General features: G+C 39.5%; 1 long non-coding RNA gene across 1 annotated transcript; it reads right to left on the reverse strand.

Moving 5' to 3' along the window:
* Positions 1-9,167: 9,167 nt before the first annotated feature.
* LOC123379408 lies at positions 9,168-22,492 on the reverse strand. The gene is made up of 3 exons (XR_006583788.1): positions 22,269-22,492; positions 19,637-19,890; positions 9,168-9,245 (listed from the first exon to the last, which is right to left on the reverse strand). It is a non-coding gene; the product is annotated as an uncharacterized LOC123379408 (long non-coding RNA).
* Positions 22,493-22,694: the final 202 nt, after the last annotated feature.

Consider the following 22,694-nt stretch of genomic DNA (forward strand, 5'->3'; position numbering starts at 1 on the left):
GGAACCCAATCTCTCTGCCATGTTCGAAGTGAAATTATGTTTTCAGTCTCACCAGTCTCTCCTCCACACTGAGCTTCAAAATCTAGTTCTCTATAGCAAATATCTTCTCCTTTTAAAAAAAAATTACAAAATGTTCTGAGCACATGTTTTATACAAGACACTGCTAAGGTCTGTGAAGAATACAATAAAGTAAAATACAGTATCTCCTCTTCCAAGAAGTTCTCAATCTTATAAATAAGTAGGAAGTTACAATTGCACTTTGGTGTAAAAAAAAAAAAAAAAAAAGGTCAGGTGGTTGGTTGAGATGAGTCAAGAAAGAATTAAGTATAAAAATGGCCAAAAGCTTCTGGTTGGAAAATGGAAAAGAACATTGTGTTGGACATAATAATGGCTTCTGGAAATGTCCAAGTCTTAATCATTGCAACTGTGAATGTATTACCTTATGTGGCAAAAGGGGACTCTGTAAATTTGACTAAGTTAAGGATCTTGAGAAGGAGTGATGACGCTGGGTTCCCTGGGTGGGTACAGTATAATCACCAGGGTCCTTATAATATAAGAGAAAGCAGAAGACTGGAGACTCAGAGAAGGAAATATGACAATGGAAGCAGTAGTCAGAGTGATGGGATTTCTGGAAGGAGCCATGAGTCAAGGCTTAAAGGCAACTTCTAGAAGTTGAAAAAGGTAAGAGAACAGAAATTCCCTTAGAGTCTCCAGAAAGAATAGAACTCTACCAAAACCTTAATTTTAGTCCAGTGAGACCCAGTTTGGACTTCTGAATTTCAGACTATAAGATGATACATTTGTGTTTTTTTTAAACTACTAAGTTTGTAGTAATTATCACAGCAGTGCTAGGAAAGTAAAACAGGTATAGAATAGAAGGGTTGCTTTTTGTCCTAGTCTCAAGAGTGAGGTTGTTGGGGAGAACTTCCCACATGGAGGCTTCCTCATACAGTGGTGATCATCACCACTGTGCATAAAGGAGGTGCACAAAGGGCTAAATCCAAAGTGCCCATTACTTTGTCAGCCTCCATTGCTACAATAAATATTTTGGCTCAAAATGGTGGGTGGATTTTACGCAAACTTTTTGTATTTGTATTTTGTATCACTAGCTTCCTATGAATCAAAAAAGTTCACCATCCTCCATCCCCACCCACAGAGGGGACCCAAACTACACAAAGACTGAAGACAGGCAATGGCTTTACAAGACCTGGAGTCAGAAATGCTATAATATGTGTAACACCCGTAACGGAAAATCCTCTTTCCCTTTGTAAAATTTGTCTATTCTTCAAACTTCCTACTTATGTTCAGAAACATGAGCCTGAATATGCCCCAATAGAAGACTGGTTGTATAGGCCATATTTCTCTTTTGGCCATATTTCTCTTTTCTCGAAGAGATTTTTTTTCAGTCAAGTTCTTGTCATAATGCCTGGATACTTTTGTGTGTCCACATGAGGTTAAGTCAAAATCCTTCTGTATTAATGAAAATTCCTTAATAACCAGTATAAGTTATCTGTATATAGACCAAGAAAACACAAGTCCTTTGCCATATCACTTCATCACTCTCAGCAGTGGAGAACATAAAATGCAGAGAGCTGAGCAGTGGCCTTCCTATGGCCTTCCCTGGTGGGAACAGAGCCGCAGGACACATGGTTGTCACTCTGGGTTGTAAAAGTCCTCTCTGCATGTGGGGATCTGCACAGACAAGCAATGAGCTGAACGTGCACAAGCATTGTGTTGGATGAGAACCTTGCTCCTGGCTAAATAGCAAATAGCAGTACTCATTGTTGAGGCTAATCCCCACTCACTTGGCCTCTCTGTGAGAAATGAATAATGCTCCATAGCCTCATATGTCCAGGCATCATGCTGTATATCCAGGCAAGCCTAGGTGGAGACAATGGGCTTAACGATTGGATTGCTCCACTGTATTTATGGGGGGAGGGGACTTTCATAAGGTCCCTGTGAAGCAAGCCAAGACAAGAGTTTAAAATACCAGGTGAGACAAGATGTTCATGAGCAGAATTAAGTTTGCAGTGTCCTAAATCTCTTTGCTGAATTATTTTATTTATCAGATGGGTAATGCTTTCACATTCAGACTGTGTCTACATAGGATTAAAACAGTGGTAAAAATTTAAAGATTCAGATAACCAATTTTTCCTTTCTTGACCACATGATATCAAGGAATTGGTTTGGCTGACTTAATTTTCTTTATATTTATTTTAGTAGATTAGAGGAAGTCACTTCTTTCACTTTATCTAAGAAGGTTTCTATTTTGAAATGTTTTAATGTGCATTTATAGTATGTTCCCACTTTAAACACACACACACACACACACACACACACACACACACCCTTGTGCCATCTCTTCTTTTCATCTCCTGAGCTGGGAGATTCTCAAAAAGATAGGGGCTAAAACAATACTAGTATAATTGAGCTGTAATTATTCTACATTTTTTTATGGTATCATTTGGTTCTCGGAATACTGATATCAGATTTTCCACTTGTGAAGTTGCCAGTGAAATGGGGTATGGAGATTGGGAACAGAGTTTGAAGAAATCTGGCTTGGAGAAATACTGCAGGAGCATAAATCTCTTAGAAGCCTGTCGAGCTGGAGGATGCATGCTGATTCATGTGAATTGTGTTCATAAGGTAGGTGAGAACCCTTTTAGAGTAGGAGGAGTTCAAGGGAGTTTGGTCCTGTTAGATGGTTAGGCGAAAAGAATTTAATGCAGGAAAATTCTATGAACAAAAATAGTGAGTAATGGAGTCAAAGTTCAGGTGTTTTATTTTTTTTTTAAGTTTATTTATTTATTTTGAGAGAGAAGGAGAGGGAAGGGCAGAAAGAGAGGGAGATAGAGAATCCCAAGCAGGCTTCATGCTGGCAGCTCAGAGCCCTATGTGGAGTTTGATCTCATTGAACCGTGAGATCATGACCTGCACCGAAATCAAGAATTGGACATTTAACTGGCTGAGCCACCCGGGTGCCCCCCAGGTGGTTTTTTAGAACCATTTTGGCTTGAAATTAGGAAATCCAAGTGCAATGGGGCCTCTTTCCTGAGTGGCTAGAGAGTAACAAAAGATGTTCCAGTCTTAAACTGGGAAATGAAATTGATAAATAAATATTATAAAATCTAAGCCATTTACATTCAAGTGGCTCCAATATGCTTACTCTACACAAAAATGAATTATTTAGCACCTGAAATGTGCGAGACTTCAGGTAGACAATCCGAGTTCAGTAGTGGACAAGAAAGACATGGTTCTTATCATTAGTGAAGCTTAAAATTTAGAGACAAGACAAATGTGATAAGCTGAGGAATACCTTCCCCCACTCCCAAAAATGTCCACATCCTAATCCCTGGAATTTATAAATATGTTACCTTGCACAGTAAAAGGCACTTTGCAGATGTGATTAAGGTAAGGTTTTTTGTGATAGAAAGATTAGTCTGGATAATCTAGATAAGCCCAGTGTAATCTCCAGGGTCCTTATAAGAGGGAAGCAAGAGGACCAGAATCAGAGAGATGTGATAGCCAACCAGAGGCGGAAGCAGAGAGAAGATGCTACACCACTAGCAGATAGAAGGAGGGTCCATAAGCCAAGAAATGTAGTTGACCTTCAGCAGCTGTAAAAGGCAAGAAAACAGATTCTGCCCTGAAGCCTCCAGAGAGGCATGACTCTGCTGACACCTTGATTTGGGGCCAGTGGAACCCAGGTCAGATTTCCAATCTCCAGAACTGTAAGATAAGAAATTTGTTTTGTTTTAAACCATTACACTTGCGGTGATGTGTACACTAGCAATAGGAAAATAATACAAAAGGAAAAAAAAAAGAGCAAATAACCATTCTAAATGCCGCTTCATGATCATTGTTGAGGATGCCATGAAGGGAAAGCACAGAGAGTCAGCAGAAAGCTAACAGAGTCCTAATCTAAAGCAGGCTGAGAGTGGACCTACCTCAATTTCGTGTCTTCTGGAGGAGACAGGAGGAGTACATTGATCAGGAGAAGATGGGGAGTGAGAGGAAGCACCCAGAACCACCTCGGCCAGGCCCCAGTGCCTCAAGGAGTTTGACACACTGGAGGCAAGGCCGGGAGGGAGGGGGGATGGGAAGATGGCTGTAGCACAGTGAATAAGGGGACAGTCCCTGAAGGAGCATCAAGACGGGGGCAGATTCTGAAGGGCTTGGTAGACTACAGTGAGTTTAGATTTTATCCCAAAGGGAGAAGGTGGCCCCTGAAGGGTCATAATAAATGGATGCTAAGATCAGATTCAGGTTTTTGGGAGTTCACTCTGGCTCTGTGGGGGGAATGGTTTTGAGGAAGAAAGAGGGCAAGGGGAGAAGCCAGGTGAAGACTGTTGCAATCGTCAGAGGGAGGAATGATTGTAGCAGCTTAGACCAGCATGGTGATAATGGGAGAAAGGAAGCAGATACATTTTGGAAGTAGAATCTACGGGACTTGGGTATTGATTGATTTAACCAGTAATTTTTTTTAAAGTTGTGATTAGTATTTCTTTACATGATTATATCACAATTCCATTCTCTTATCAATGAACACTTGGGATTTGTCCAGTTTGGGGCTATTCTGAGTAACACTGCTATCAATATTCCTGTATAACTCTTATTATGAACATATCATTTTATTTCTCTAAGAGGGAAACCACTGGATTACAGGGGAAGCATATATTTAACCTTTTAAGAAATTACTACACTGTTTTCCAAAGTGGAAAATCCCTTTGGTGATTTGTTGGACTGTGTCAGGCACATTCCCTCCAAATAAAGAACAATATGCTGAGTTCTTTAAACATGTCCCTATGTTTTGAGTGTTGAGAAATATAAAGAGGTGGAGATAAGCCCATAGTTCTGTTTGCACATCTCCTGAATGATAGAATCCCTTGGTTCCTTGGGTAGAAGAGAGGTGTGTGTGGAGAAAGTTTCTTAAATTGCTACCAAATCATTCTGGGGAGTGTTTTGCTTACAAACTTGTGGAGACCATGTTTCACCAAAGCAAATAACACGATTGGATCAGAGACTGAAACTTCAGAAGCTAATTGCTCTTAGACTATTTCAGATAGGGAAACGGAGGCCCTTAGTCAGTGGAACAGAAGTCTGGTCATAATCTATGCCGTGGCCTCCTGTATGTGCCAGCTCTCTTCTTCAGAACCTCCCCACTCCTGTTTTAGCCTCCAAAGTTGCAGGTTGAGGCAAAGACCTCTCCCTTCTCACCACTCATCACTCACTAAACAGAATCCTTTATGTCAATTGTTTCTCAAGTCCTCCCTCCAAAAAGGAAAGTGTTCCAGCTGGAGGTATGATCAAAACCAGGATCTTGAGCATCAGAGAAGGTACCAACCAGAAAGGACACAGGGATGGATGAGCAGGCTTAATCCTGGACTGTCTCAGGCAAAGAGCATGTACCACCATTGGTTTGGAGATCCAAACCAACCTGCATAGTAAAACAAATAAAAGAAAAACTACAGAAAGAATAAATAGAGCTGAATAGATAGAACCCTAAAGCCAAACAGACTATGAGATTTGAGAAGAAATCTATAAGAGAATGATGATCTTAGACAGTTTGGGCTCATAAGAAAATTGAAGAGGCAAGGAATGCCTTGCTGGTATATAAATGGATTCTTTTTTGATTGATTCATCTCTTACCTAGGGAGTAAGAAATCCTTGGATTTAGGGAAAAGGGTGCAGTGGTGCCTTCTGCACCTACCAAAGGATGTATCCACCCAAAACATCTGGGTGGGACTTTGCTTCAAAAAGGGTCCTTGAAGATGTAATTAAGTCAAGGATCTCAAGATAAGATCATCCTGGATTATCCAGATGGGCCCAAATCCTTTGACAAGCATCCCTGCAAGAGAAAGGCAGAGGGGGAAGAAAAGGCTATGTGAGAACAGAGACAAAGATTGGAGTTCTGCAGCTACAAGTCAGGGAATACCTGGAGACACCAGAAGCCAGAAGAAGCAAGAGAAGATTCTCCCTTAGACTCTTTAGAGGCAGTTTGATCCTGCCGACATACTGATTTCAGACTTCTGGCCCCCAGAATAGCGAGCGAATCCATTTCTGTTGTTTTTAAGCCACCTGGCTTGGGGTTGTTACACAGCCACAGGAAGTTCATATAGGGTGGAAGGGAGATTCTTGTTCAGCAGGCCTGAGGGTGGAGTGGAGGAGACACTGTGTATGTTAGTGTGGAAAGATGGAACTGGGTGTGAATGGCCGTGAATTTCCTGTTAAGTCCAGGCAGAATAGAATCTAAGGGGAAGTGATCTATGTAGCTAGCTCCTCATAGAGGGCCACAGCTGGGGCACCTCCAGGACAGATTTCTCATGCTGCTTTTATATTATCCACCCAGTTTGAAAACATAATCCAGTAAGAGATCGGGAGAAAGTTACTTCCTCCCTCTCTCCTGCAGGTTCCATAAATACATGCAACTTCTTCATTTAGTTCAGCCTCATTACCAGTAGAGCAAGCCACACAATTCCGTTCTTTTAATCATTTTTCTCATTATTTTTTGTTCTCTGTTCTAGTTGTCTCATATTTCTTCACTTCTGTCAACCAGTCCCTTGGTTATACATTTTTCTTGTCATTCGCCTTAGAAAAACAAAACTAAACAGCATAATTAGTAGTGCTTGTATGAAAGATGTGACTTTTTAGGGGGGGAAAAGGTGCTATTAATTGCTGATTCACGTTGTAAACATCTTCAACTCCTTTGAGTGTACTGAATTTCTGGTTCCCACGGGGCCTTTCACGAGGTCCTCAGAGCTCTGGCTGTCAAGAAGCGGTGACTCAGGCATGACTGTACAGAGCGGTCTGGATGCAGGGATGCGTGGCTAAGACTAGGGTCACATCACACGAGACTTTGTGTTGAGGAGAGAAGCCCATGCTCGTCATCTAAAGCTCTACCAAAGTGGGTGCCTTGGTTTAAAATTTTAAACCCAGGATTTTAAAAAGGAGAGTATCTAATCCTGAAAAAAAATAGCAACTCTATTTGAAATATAATTTCTTTAATCAAGCAGCACTTAATGTTTGTGTATGATTTTCCTCCATGAAGCCTAAGGAGGAAAACCTTCCTAAACCTTGTTCTTGAACATCACCCTGCAGCATCAGGAAATTAGACTGTTAAATTTGATGCAACTTTAATTGAATTGGGAGAAGTAGTATGAGGGGGTGGCTAAGAGCCTGAACTTTCGGTTGAGATAGATCTCTGTTTTCAAGTGCAAGCATCAGAGCATCAAATGATTTGAAATTCATGCAGGTACCAGGAACACCATAACTGCTCATAAAATGTATTCATTTTAACCATATTGGGTGGGTTTTTTTCCACCACATGATGCGGAAGTGAGAGCCACCCCTTTTTCCTCCTTTTGGAGTCATTCTCAAATTCTCTGGTTTCGACACTTCAGAAAAATTGGGGTGGGGTCTCAGCAGTGCTTCCCGGGCTCTCCGCCACAGCCCTCACCAATCCACCCAGAGGCACGTGCCCTGCCTCCTCTGTGCCAGCGTTGGGACGTCAGGCTCTTGGCCGAGATTCCCAAGTGTGGCCATGTATCCAGCCTCTCCACAAACACATGCAGCCAACCCTATTCAAGAGCCTCCTACCCTGGTGCAAGCCCCTCACCCCCTTGGGGCCTGGAACAGCCCAGCCTCCTGCCTTTGGATTCAGTCCCCTCAACTTTGGGAAATCCAGCCCTGGGGCATCAGGGGCCTGCACGTGGAGGGATGAAAGCTTCTCAATTCTCTCCCGGATTGAGGGAAGTGTAAGCCACTGGGTACAAATCCCACCCGGGCCACCTTTCTAAGAGGAATAAAGAGAAAAGGTCCTTTACTCTTTCTCAGATGGCCTACAATGAGAAAACATGGCTTGATTAGTGTCTTGTCTTGGCACATTAGCACTCCAGTCTTCATTGGAGAGCCTACTTTGTCAGGTACTTGCCAGCCTGGACTAGCAAGCCACACACCTTCTGGGTTCAAGTCCTAGTCCACTACTTACTACCACTGCTTGCTACTCACTATTCTTGGAGTTCAGATTGCCAGGTAAAATACAGGATGCCAAATCGAATGCGAATGTCTAATAGGTAATTTTTGTAGTGCGAGCATGTCCCATATATCATATGCAAGATTTGGTTTTTTAGCAAAAAATATGAGAGCGTAATATATGGGACAGACTTACACGACAAGATTATCCTTTGTTATTCTGAAGTTCAAAATTAACTGGGTGTCCTGTATCTTTATTTGCTGAGTCTGGCAACTCTATCCTGGATAAGGCCCTTAAACCCTCTGAGCCTCAGTTTCCTCATCTGCAAAATGGAAATAAAAATAGTATTGTATTCTGAGTATCTCTGTCACAGAACTGTTACAAGAATTCAGTGAGTTAATATTTGGAAAGTGCTTAGAACAGGAGTTGGCAGATAACAGGCACTAATAAAGACTTGCTAAGTAAATAAATCTAACCAACCTCTTGTCAAGCTGTCTATACATGCTTTACATAAACAACTATCCCTTGTTCTACAAAAACACAATAATCATAGGTTCTGAGCAAGGCTATAGGGGAAGGGACTGGGTTCTTTCTCAGGGTACAGTAATTTCAATGATCTTCCCAGACTCCTTTTTCCCTCCCTGCAGTAGCCTCCACAGCTGATTTAGACGATTGTTTACATTACCTCACCCCATTCCTCCTGTTACCCCAGCGTCAGTAGAGAATGGGGTTTATTTTATGCCGGCAGGTGGTAGATGAAAGTACCAGGAGGAGGGCAGAGGATTTCTGGCTGCATTCTCCCTCTCCCTTGTCACCAGGACTATTCCTGTCACTCATGCCTCATAACTCTCAGGCCCCTATTCACCCTCACTCATCTCACCCCCTCCCCAAGCAAGCACTAGCACAAGAAGCTCATGCTGGACCAAATGCCCACAGGTCAACGTCTCTGTCTTCTTGTACAAGGCCTTAGAAAGAGGGCAGGGAGAAGGCGTGAGACAGGAAGAATTATGAAACGGGAAGGGTGCCTTCTCCACTCTGAAGGCCCTCCTGAGCCACGTTTCTTCAAGCCCCATGATTACTCTGATTCTCCTTCTTGTGACTACTGCATGTTCCTATTGCAAATCCAGACCACAGACCTTTTGCAAAGCCTCCAAGCTCAGACACAGGAGTCTCACAGAAACAACTCTCTAGGCAGTTGAGGTCACTTGGCTTCAGGGATCAAATCCATTTTATTCTGTATTTCTTGGTTTTGCTCACGATGGAGAACTAAAACCTGAAAGGAAAAAAAAAAAGGCTTGGATCAAGGAGATGAAGTCAACAAAGAAGCCAAAAGGCTATAAAACAAGAAACAAAACCATCTACCCAGAAAGAGAAGGTGACATCAATAGAAAAGGGGAAAAGAAAGCATATATCAGTCACTAAGTCCTCAAAGGAAAAAGACAGAGGACATTGAGACTCAGGTCCTGAGGAGTTCAAACGAACATGAGGTTCCAGCAATCCCTCCTCCAACAATTCACATCCCCAAACTCTGAGGGCTACATCCAGCCTTTATTTTGTAGTCTTTGACCTGAAGGAGACTGCTCCAACCTGCAGGAGACTCACTCAATGGTCTGTAGGTAGAGTCTCAGAGTCTCTGCCTCCTTGACCCAGAATCTATGATCCCACCGACAGTTCTTCAACAGGAAGAAGAGAGAGCATGGTGTCTCTGTGCTGCAGAAATTGACTCTCCTGTATTTCAATTATATATTGATATATAGCAAACCATCTCAAAGCCTAGATGCTCAAAAACAATTCATTCTCCCACAATTCTGCATGTTGTTTGGGCAATTCCTTGTGGTGGCACCAAGTGAACTGTGATGGTTGCTGTCACTTGGAGACTCTATTGAAACTCAACCAAGGCTGTTGGTAAATGACTTAGCCTTCTTCCAGTTAGGCCTCTCCACATGGCTGCCTCACAGATTGGTAGTTGGTTTCCAAAAAGAACATAGCAAGAGGGAGAGCTCTAAGCAGAAGAAAGTAGAAAATTCCAGGCCAAGCAAGAGCTGGTCCCAGAACTGGCACAGTATCACTTCCATAATATTCAGTTGGTTAAGGTAGTTATAGACTCCATCCAGAGTCAACTGAGAGGGGACTACACAGAGGCATGAATCTTGGAAGACACAGTTCATGGGAGTCATCAAAGGAACAGTCTACCACATCTGTTCTGTAAGTTCCATAGTACCTCCAAATAATACTCTGCCTCATGTCTACCATTCAGGTGAACACATATTTATTGAATACTTTCAGTATTCAAGTCACTATATTAAGTTCTTTTTTTTTTAACTGGGTGGCGGTTCTTGTTTCTACCTTTATTTAAGGATCTCACAGTTGAAACGGAACAAACACACAGGTACACAAATTCCAGTGGAAGGTACACTATGAATCCTTGCTACATAAATAAATCTAAAAAGAAGAGGATTTAGTGGAGGAGAAAATTATTCTGAGCTACAGGATTATGAGAAAGTTTCATGGAAAACTGCTGGGAATGTGCTTTAGAAATTGTAAACCACAATTTTAACATTCTAAGATATTACCATTATTGTTACAAAGCTTTTGCCTCATCAAAAACTATAAGATCTTCTGCCTACCCTAAGTCTAGCAGGCCACCTGTTTACATCTTAAGTGTTTGCTGGTGAAGTCAGTGACTTTGGATAGGTTACCTAACCTCTCTGTGCCTCAATGGCATGACCTTAAAGGTTTTGATGATTTAGTATATTTGAGGTTTTTCTTTTTTTAATGTTTATTTATTTATTTTGAGAGAGAGAGTACAAATGGGGGAGGGGCAGAGCGAGAGAGGGAAAGAGAGAATCTCAAGCAGGTTCCACACTGTCAGCACAGAGCCCAACACAGGGCTCGATCTCACAAACTGTGAGATCATTAGCTGAGCCAAAATCAAGAGTCAGACACTTAATCAACCAAGCCACCCTGGCGCCCCTATTTGAGGTTTTTAAAACAGTTCTTGGCATACACAAAAAATGTTCAATAAGTGTTAATCATTGGTAATTATGATGGACTGAATAATGCCTCTTCCTGAAAGATGTCCTCCTTCACAGGAATCTGCAATGATATTACCTTACATGGCAAACAAGACTGTACTGAGATGATTAAGGAACTTGAGATGGGGGAAGGCATCCAGGACTATCCAGGTGAGCCAGTGTAATCACAAGGACCCATATAAAGGGGAGGCAGGAGGATCAGAGTCAGAGAAGGTGATGTGATGATGGAAGTAGAGGTCAAAGACATGCAGGGTCATTGACCAAGGAATGCTAACAGCCTGTAGAAGCTAGAAAAGGCAAGGACAGATTCTTTCCTAGAACCTCCAGGAGAAACACAGCCTTGCTGACTCATTTTGGACTTCTAACCTCCATAACTATAAAATAATTATGCTGTGTTGTTTTTACCCAGTAAGTTTTTGGCAATTTGGTAATTTGGTACAGCAGCAAATAGAAAGTTAATGCCATGATGACGATGATGATGATGACAATAATCTGAAAGCCAGGACCTCCTACACACAGTCAAGAAGCCGAACCTAACCGACAAAAGCAACGTGTGCTGTCCAGTCCTAGAGAAAGATATTGGAGCTTGGTAAAAATGAAGTAATTCTCTGTGCATCTTATTCAATCAAGCTGTCACCGTTTTTTGCTTTCTAGATTTCAAACATCAAAACAATGCTAACTACTTTGCATTTATATTTCATGACTTGTTTTTGAGCATTTTCATTAATATTTTATTATGAAGTCATGAGTTTTACTTTAATTATATATTTTGTGAAGGTTTTCAGCATAAATATGATTTTCTCATGTATTGGGGCTCTTTGGGGGTTCTTCTCCCTTTTGGGCAACACATCCCTAAGCATCTTATAGCAGGCAAAGATGAGAGGTGCTCAACATTCTGAAATTACTAACAACTCACTTCTGCATGGCACTTTATAGTTTACATAGTTCTTGTGTCAGCCTCATCTCATTTTACCCTTGCAACATTCCTGTGAGAGGAAAACTAGCCTTGGGAAGGTTGAGAATGAATTATGGAAGTGGCATAGATAGTAAGTAGTAGAGCCAGGTTTTTATGCAAGCTTCTTGACTCTCTGATCACTACCCTGAGAGATATTTTCAAAGGTTTTTAGGAGAAATTTCAGAGGTTTGTCTATTTTGAAAATGAGGCTTCCTATCTTTCCCTGCTTCTCCCCCACTACGGATTTACATTGCAAGGGTCTAAAATGTTCCAGATGTGAAGATACATTCATGACATGCAATGCAGCTGTCATGGCAAGTCCAAGTTTAAACACTGGCCCTTTAACACATGTGTATTCCCGTGATCAAAAGCGAGGCATTGGAGGTTGAGTGCTAAATATTTTTGAACACTATCAATAGAAGACACATTGCTTCAGAAGTTGGAGATATGAGTGAGGGCTGTGGAGTGAGAGAAGATCTTTTTTGCTGACAGCCATTCTTTCCAAAACTATTGTAAGTTTGGTTTTAATCTAGTAAGCCAAAAACCTAAAATGTTGAATAAGAAACTTGGTTGTGGCCTTTCAATATATTTCCTAGTAAAGGGAATCTGAATTCAGGTATCAGATCCTTGGATTTAGGAATGAAAGGGGATCTCGACTACCATTAAGAATACTGTGAGCAATGCTGGAGATGCTTTCGGATTTTGTGTTGCAGTCCTCACTCAGCCTATCATATCATATCACCTTTGAAGACAATTGTGCAGATAAGGATTAAACAATAAAGAAATATAGAGGAGCCTGCAGGAATCCTAAATAGCCTGTCACAAAATATGAACAGACTTGGAGACATTCCCCCCAGAGGAATTAGACACCTTTAAATAATGGAGAAAATGAAATCTCACTCCTTCCATGAAGGTCTTTCATTGACCTGGACCAGATACAACTTCTTCCAATTAAGAAGTTCCACCTAACACCTAAATTCCAGCACGTTTAGAGCTGAAATGGGATCTAGAAGTTACCTATGGGGAATAATTTACCAGCTGGCTGAATGCAAAATCAAGATTAATTTAAAAACCCAATAACTTTATTATAAATTGGCAAAAACCAATTTGAAAATACAGAGGAGAAAATCCCATTCACAACAGGAACCAAAGGTATAAAACCTAGCAATAAATCGAATGAGAATGTGCAAGACCTATGTAAGTAAAACTAAAGCTCTACTGAAGGATATAAGAAAGAGCCGAATAAATAGAGAATTATGCTTTGTTCCTAGATGGAAATGCTGAAAATTTTAAAGATTTCATTATTCCCAAATGAATCCATAAATTCCATGTGATTTCAATCAAAATTCCACTGAGCTTTCACAAAACTTGATAAGTTTGTTTTATTTTTTCATTATTTAAACTTATTTGAGAAGCTTATTTTAAAATACATGTAAATATGGACAAAATTAACTATGACCTTTTTTAAAAAAACAACAACGAAGAAAAGAGGCATTACTTTAACAGATTGCAAAACATACTATAAGTCTATAACTATTTAGAGTGTGGTTTTTAGCATAGAAATGAATTTTTTAAATCAGTGAGATAGCGTAAGAGTATAGAAAGAGGGGTGCCTGGGTGGCTCAGTCAGTTAGGTGTTGGACTTGGCTGGATTCGTGGGTTTGGCCCTGCATCAGGGTCTGTGCTGACAGCTCAGAGTCCGGAGCTTGCTTCAGATTCCGTGTTTCCCTCTCCCTCTGTGCCCCTCCTGCACTGTGCATGTGTTCTCTCTCTCTCTATCTCTCTCTCTCTCTCTCTCTCTCTCTCTCTCTCTCAAAAATAAGTAAATAAACAAATAAACAAACATTTTTAAAACAGAGTATAGAAAAAGAATCATGTATCTGTAGGAATTTAGTACATGATAAATGTGGTATTTAAAATTAATGGGTATAAGTTATTATTGCATGTTGCAGCAAGTAACAGACACCTGAAAAATAGTGGCTTAATCAGAGATTTATTTCCTCACATAGCAAGTAGAGCCTTGGGAGATCTACGTTCCCTTCAGCTTTCCATTCCAGCCTCCTTATCACGTACTGTTACCACTGTGCTGGTTGCCTCATGGGCAACTGGCTGCCCATCCTCTAATCTCATGTTCCTATTTTCAGCAAGAACAAAAAGAAGAAACAAGGGATAATGGATGTGTCTTGAGATAAGGACTTTTCCATAAGTCGAAGTAGGCTTCTACTTCTGTCTCAGTGTCAGAACTCTGTCACCATCGCTCTAGCTTCAAGGGAGGCCATGATATACAGGTCCTTAGCTGAGCACAATGACACCAAAAGTGAAGCAAAACAAAACAAAACAACAAACCCCCAAACCCAAAAAACCTATTTTTTTTTCCATAAAGAAGAAAGGAAGGCTAGCTAGGTAGGTATTTAGAGGTGTCTCCTCTACAGGGCCAGCCCAGTGGGTATGAGGCTGATGTAGTCACACAGGACCCCATGCTTGGTTTTATGTTCTGTTATAGCCATCTTGAAATCCTTAATAACTTTATCCTCAAATTTGTGCTTTGTAAGTGAAGTCCAATGGGACAATGGGGCATGTGATGAGTCCAGGAGGTATGTGCAATATGCATGTTCATAGTCTTATTGTCCCTTTTTGCACACAACATTCATGGCACCCCACAAGGAAAGAATTTTGGTGGATTCATGATGCATGGAAGCTCAGTGAGACTCAAAGCATATACAAAGTAAGTATGTTACATCCCTGAGTAAATGGGGGCACTGACTGCCCTGAGAGGCTGTGCTGCTTTCCATTTAAGTCAGAACTTGCTTCAAATACAGAAAGAAAGTAATGGCATTCTAAGAAAAATCAGTAACTTAGGAGCTCTATCATGCCCTTTCTTAGGTTACTGCCCTGCCTTAACCAACCACCTAAGCTGAAAATGATGATGTACAGCAAAGGAAAACAGGGCAACCTGTAATTCCTTTTCCTTACAGTCATTCCTTACTCATCAGTAAATTAAAGGTAGAGAGTACTTATAGAATGTGTGTGTATCAAAAACTGACATAAAAACAGCTGAATTAGTTTTGTACAATGTTCTCACTTTTCTAGTAAGAATAAAATAGATATGCATATATAAACCACAATATACAAATTGTTTAATTTCAGTGATTATGTATACAAGTTATGCACAGGACTATCAGTATGTCAGAACTATTCACATGATCAGAAAAGACCTGAAGCCCTAAACTCTCACTTTTGGATAATGAAATCTCTGTTTAATTACTTGTGACTACAAAGCTATCCAAGCAGAGACTTCAGTGACCACACATGACAAAGAATACAGACCCTACATAATTAGTTCATAAATGTCACTAAACAAACAACAAATACAACAGCAAAGAATAATAATAACAAATCTGGGGAGTGAGGTAAGAGAATCAGATTTTCAGAATTGGCATATTATATTATGTAAGCTGTCTAGTTTTCAACAAAAAATATGAAACATACAAAGAAACAAAAAAATTGTAACCCATACATGGAAAGGGAAAAACAATAGAATCTGTCCTTCAGTAAGCATAGACTTTAGAATTACCAAAGACTTTGCATCATCTCTTTTAAATATATCCAAAAAACCTAAACGAAGCCATGTTTAAAGACCTAAAGGGAATTGTGAGAATGATATCTCACCAAATAGAAAATATAAGTATAGAAATAAAAAAATATATGAAAAAGGAACCAAAAAGGAATTCTGGAATTGAAAACGACAATAACTGAAATAAAAGATTCATGAGAGGGGTTCAACAGCAGACCTGGGTAGGCAGAAAAAAAATCAGTGACCTTGATAATACATTAATTGAGATTATCTAGTCCAAGGAAAAAAGCAGTAGAAAGATGAAATAATTTTTTAAAGAACAGAGTCTCAGACACATGTGGGAAATCACCAAACATACTACCACATGCATGATAGGAGTCCCAAAGGGAGAATAGAGAAAGTAGCAGAAAGATATTTGAATAATAATGCCTGAAAACTGCTTACATTTAATAAGAAACATTAACTACATATTTAAGAATTTATGATAAACTCCAAGTTGTATAAACTCAAAGAGATTCACATCATACTCAAACTCTCTAATGCCAAAGGCAAAGAAAAAATCATGAGAGCAACAAGAGAGTAGGAATTCATCACATACAAGAAATCCTCCATAAGATCAATAGCCAATTTTCATCCGATACCGTGGAAGCTAGAAAGTAATGCGATGATATATTTGAAGTTCCAAAAGAAAAATGGTGTCAATCAAGAAATCTACATCCTGCAAAACTATCCTTTGAAGAAGTAATTAAAACATTCCCAAATAAACAAAAACTGAGACAGTATTAATGTATTTTCTAATTTGTAACACTTTTTTTCCCTCCTGCCTAATTTAATTGACAACTGCATAAAGCAATACTTATAAATCTGTGCTGATAGATACACAGTGTATAAAGATGTCATTTTTATAACAATAACAGCACAAAGTAGTTATATAACAACAATGTTTTTGTACACTACTAAAATTAAGTTGGTATTAATCTGAACTAGATTTTTAAAAATTAAGATATTAATTACAATCCCCAGGGCAACCATCAAGAAAACAATCCAAAAATATATACTAAAAGAAATGACAGGAGAATTAAAATAATACACTTAAAAATATCATTTAATACAAAAGAAGTCAGAAATGTAGTAAGAGAGGAACAAAAAAATATACATATAGATATACAGAAAACAAATAGCAAAATGGTAGGTATAAATCCTACCTATATTAATTTTCTCAGGTCACCATAAGAAAATACTATTGTATACATGGTTTAAACAACAGACATTTATTTTCTCTGAGTTCTGGAAACTAAAAGTTCAAGATCAGATTGCCAGCAGAGTTGGATTCTGGTGAGGCCTTTTTTCCCGGCTTGTAGATGGCCACCTTCTTGCTGTGTCTTCACATGGCCCTTTCTCTGTGAAAGACTGAGAGATCTCTGATGTCTTTTTCTCTTCTTATAAGGACACCAGTACTACTGGATAAGGGCCCCACCCTTATGACATCATTTAACCTTAATTATCTCCTTTAAGGTTCTTTATCCAAGCATAGTCATATGGGGGATCTAGGCTTCAACATATGAATTTTGGAGGGACATGATTCAGTCAATAAAACCATCTTAGTAATTACAGTAAATGTAAATGGAATAAGTATTCCAATCAAAAGGAAATTATTGGCAGAATACATTAAAGAAAACATGTTTCAACTATATACTATCTACAAAAGACATACTTTAGATTCAAAGACACAAATAGATTGAAAGTAAAATAATGGAAAAAGATATTTATTCCACATCAAAATGGAGCTGGAATGGCTGTACCAACATCAGATAAAATATACTTGAAGACAAAAGTTATTGCTAAAGAAAAAGAAAGGTATTTTATAATGATAAAAGTGTAAACCCATCAAGAAAAAGAGCATTTATGTAATAATATATATATATGATAAAAAAATATATATATGATAGATATGTGAATAAATATATAATACCATATATATGTGCACCTTGTATAAGTATTACATATTATAAACATTATACATATATTGTATAATATATAAATATTACCTATATTATACACATATATAATATAAAAAATATATACATGGTGAAAAACAGAGCGCCCAAAATACATGAAGAAAAGACTGGCAAAATTAAAGGGAGAAATAGACAATTCGATAATAATAATAATGGGAAACTTCAATATATCACTTCCAATAATAAATAGAACAACTAGCCAAAGGTTAATAAGGAAATAGACTTGAATAGCTCTATAAAAAAAATAGCTCTAGATTTAACAGACACTTATAGGAAATTCCACTCAACAATGGCAGAATACATATTCTTTTCAAGTGTAGATGGAACATTCTCTTGGACAAGCTGTATGTTAGGTCATAGGAGTGTCAATAAATTTAAAAGTATTGAAATATTTCAAAGTATGTATTTCCCAATCACAACAGAAGGAGATTAAAACTCAATAACAGAAAAAACTTTGGGAATTCACAAATATGTGGAAATGAAACAAAACATTCCCAGTAACAAATGTGTCAAAGAAAAAAACACACACACAAGTGAGATCATAAAATACTTTGAGATGAATAACAATGAAAACAAACATAACAAAATTTATGGGATGCAGATACAGCAGTGGAGAACTGTTGCTCTATCTGCATTGTTTGAAATTTGTAAGAATGCTTTCAAGTGCAATAATATAATTTTTTAAAATCTCTAATTGTGAAAACCTTGATGAATCTTTATTTAACAGTTAGAGACACAGTTGCCCAGAAATGTTGAACAACTTTTCCAGTCACATTGTTAGTCAGTGGAAACTCAATAAAACCAGGGACTCCAAGTTCCTGCAATATTTGTGGACCCGTCCTTCATCCCTTCTCCATCCCTTCTCCATCACAGTTCTAATATTCAAATAATTTTTTTCATAACTGCCATAGTTGATGATGCATTGACTTTATCTAATCCACTAGAGTATTAGTTCGTAAAATGTGAAGACCTCTTTATTTCTCTGGATGCATTAACATGGCATTTTAAATAGTAATTGGGTACTCATTATATTGCAGGCACAAGGCTAGTCAGTAGAGATAAAGGTGAACAAGGCACAGTCCCCTCCATGGAGGGGGTCAGTCATAATCTAGTAGCTGCTAAATAAATTCCTAGTTGATTAAGTAAATGGATGGTGAAAACTACAAGTGGATAGTCCTGCCTGCCTACTTAAGAGCACTTGCTAGATTTACTGGAATACTTTTATTTATTTTTTAATGTTTTTTATTTTTACTTTTGAGAGAGAGAGAGAGAGAAAGAGCATGAGTGGGGGAGGGGCAGGGAGAGCGAGGGACAGAGGATCTGAAGCAGGCTCCATGCTAACAGCACAGAGCCTGATGCGGGGCTGGAACCCACAAACCACAAGATCGTGACCTTCACCAAAGTAGGATGTTCAACTGTCTGAGCCATCCAGGCACCCCCTGAAATACTGGATTGCAAGTAACTTGTTCTGCGAGTGTTCCACAAGACGAGTAAACATTTCTAATAAATTTTAACTTGATAAATGAGAATCGTCTTGTGATATGAGTAGTTCGCGATGCCAGGTGTCACATGATCACAACTGAGCCAATGGTTCTTAAATTTGCTTTGATATACAAGTGCTTTGGATTACAAGCATGCTTCTGGAACAAATCATGCTCACAAACCAAGGTTTTACTGTACTTTCAAATGTATGAGAAAGTTCAGAATAAAGAATTAATTAGACACTAATTTTTCCAACAATATATTGAAACCACTAGCGACCATTCCAAACATGCCTTGTTTTAGACCAAAAAAAAAAAAAAAAAAACTCTAAAATAGGATTGATGAAAACCTTTACTATCCAGATAGGTAATTTCTACTGACAAATGAAATCATATGCTTCCAAGTGGGTAGATACTATGGGATATTTCCTGTGTTTTGAAAAATAAACCTAAAAGAGACTGATTTTTTAAATGCTGACAGTAGCAACAGAAAATGCATCCCTAGTTTAGAAGATAAATTCAATTACAGATGCAATGTTAAACACACACACACACACACACACACACACACAGAAAGAACCCCATAAGAAATGGATTATACTTCAGACTGGAGTGGTCAGGTTCAAGTCTCTCTAAAGAGCAGTTGGATCTGGACCTTTCCTAGCTCGGCCACCACCAGACACACACGTCCTGATGGTAGGGATTGTGCCAAGGTTCTGTGGTGCTGTGAGACCATGATTATTATCCTCTGTGGGCCGTGAATGTCAGCCTTCTGCAAAATGTAGCTCTGGAAAGATTCTGCACAGTTGCTTTCAGAGGTCCCTCTGTCTCTTGATGCTTGGTGGAAATCTTTCCCTAAGCAAGAAGAAGAAACACTCTGTTACTGACAAGCTCAGTGACAAAAGATAAGGCTAAGGAGGTGGGAGAAGTGTTCATGGGTGACAAGAGGCTTCAGAAAAGGGATCTAGAGTCAGTGAGTCTGGAGACAAATGGTCTAAAGAAGCATTTCCAGGGCTTCAGAATTGATGCTCCAAGTCACCGAATTCACACTTTTAGAACTTGCTAATAAACATTTAGTGACAGGACAGGATACGTTATGCTGCAGTAGAAAGCAACCCCAAAAGTCTAACTGGGTTATAATAACAAAGTTCTATTTCTTGTTCATGCAACATGTTTATCACAGCTTGGCAGAAACCTCCACCGGCTGTAGAGTCCCAGGCTAATGGAGCTGCCACCATCTCAAGCACTGGTCACCGTGTCAGAGGAAAGATTGCTCTAGAGGATCTTGTTCTGATAATTACATGATCTGGCCCAGAGCAACACATATCACCTCCACTCACAACTCATTCCACAGAACTAGTCACATGATCCCACCCAATGTCAAGTGGGCAGGCAGTGCAATCCTACCATGTGCCCAAAGTAAGAGAGCCAGAAATATTTGGTGAACGGCATCTGTGACATTCACAGAAGTAACAGAAATGATCATCGAGACAGAACAGGAATTCCAGCCACTTTAGTAAACCTCTGCCTATATACCATCAAACCTTCATCAATAAGTTTCTAAATACCTACGATGTACCAGGGTCTGCATTACTAAACCCCCGACATTTATCCCGATATTTTGTGATTTTTTTTTTTCCTGTCCTGGCATTTTCAGCTCATCATTTACCTACCAGCAGGCAATTTAGAACATAACTTCTATGTCTCCGTTGATTGCAGAACCCACCATGTACATAAGCTGTGACTAAATAATCAGTTCGACTGAAAATTGAAGGTAAAGTAATTTCAGAACAGGTTCTGCTACAATGGAATATAGGACTTAACATGATTTGGAGTTTAATATCTGTAAAGACAGAGTTATGAACTCAAATGCCCGCAGGGACAGACAGGTAACATAAATGCATGAAGAGGTTAAACATAGGAGGACAGGAGTGACGGGGGCTAAGCTGAACTGGAGAGAATACGGCCTATCTAAAAGAAGCAGAGGCTCTCATCTGGATTCTTACATGAAATCTTGGTTTTGGATTTTGGCTAAAAAAAAATCTACAGCATACCTTTTAAATTACACTCTATGAACCAAAGAAAGCATGTCATAAGCAAGATTTCACCTGCGGGCTACCAATTTGCACTCTCTGCTGAAAAGGTATGGGTTATTAACATACGTCCCACAAGGCTGATTATTTCCTGTTTAGGTGCCACTTCCTATTAGGAGCTGGGGCTCCAGTTGTAGATGCCTGCCGTTGGGTTAATGATGGAAGGGACATCTGCAGTCACAGGTATGCAGTGTTTGGTTTGGATTATTGAATGAAAGTGTTGAGAGTACATGAGACTTAACCTTGATGAACTAATAGTCCTTCTATAGAAATACCACTCTGACAAATTTGAAGGATGTGTGTTAGCAATCCCTACTATTTCCTTTTAAACACAGGGAGTATTGACATATATTTTATTTGTTTTTTTTAATGTTTTTTTAATTTATTTTTGAGACAGAGAGAGACAGAGCATGAACGGGGGAGGGTCAGAGAGAGAGGGAGACACAGAATCCAAAGCAGGCTCCAGGCTCCGAGCTGTCAGCACAGAGCCCGACGTGGGGCTTGAACTCACGGACTGCGAGATCATGACCTGAGCCAAAGTCGGACGCTCAACCGACTGAGCCACCCAGGCGCCCTTTGAAATATATTTTAAAATAGATGACCGCATCCCATTCCAGGTAGTACGTAGCCTATCACTAAATTGTATTCTGATGAATTTATATCCCATCGAATGAACTTCCTTAAATATCAGCCACAGCACCAAGTTCCTCAGTATGTATGTGGAGTATTGTTCAGTGGTTTCAGGACATAGAATATGGAGCCAAATCCACTTTCGTTGGTGGTGGGATCTTAGGCAAGTGGCTCAGCTTCTCTGTGCCTCAATTTCCTTACCAGAAAAACAAGGATAATAATGGCACCTTCTTACCAGAGTTGCTATGAAGATTACATTAAGTCAATTATACGTGTAAATTGCTTAGAATCCAGACAGGCACAAAGTAAGCATTCAGGGAAAGTATTTTAGCCTAGTGTCTTAACTCTTCCTCATTAACTCACACACTCCTATGTTGTCATTCTTTGCTAGAGACAAAACACTTGATTTTCTTCCCCCAACAGACTCTGTCCTGGACAGCTATTCTTTGAGTGCTACGTGCAGTCTTCCCCAAACAGAGGACTATCTGTACGGCTACCATAAAATCTCACCACGATGCTCTCTCTGGTTGAGGTTGTCATTACCATCTCACAACATGGTCCTTGTCAGTACTTCTGAGAGAACCCAAAGCTTGCTCGCTTTTCTCAGCAGGAGACCCCCACACCCTGCTCCTCTGTAGACGCTTTAAAATGCACTCGAACACCGTAGACCAATCAGTTAGCAGAGTAAACAATAATTTCTTCACAGGGGACTCCTAAGGGATCTGTGGTGTTTTGATGATCTGCAGCCATGGAAACAGCAGATGAAGTGTTTGGGTCATTGGAATGCTTTTAACTCGTGCTTCCTGTGGCAGAGACTACTAATTGCTTCTCAGTATCCTTTATCCCCCCCTTTTTAGACATTTTTAGCTAAGCACATTGTTGCCCTACTAAAACATTTTCTCTTGAACTTAATGTTGCTATGTGAAAGTTTTGGCC

Source organism: Felis catus, chromosome C1, assembly GCF_018350175.1.
Source record: "Felis catus isolate Fca126 chromosome C1, F.catus_Fca126_mat1.0, whole genome shotgun sequence".
NCBI classification, from domain to species: Eukaryota; Metazoa; Chordata; class Mammalia; order Carnivora; family Felidae; genus Felis; species Felis catus.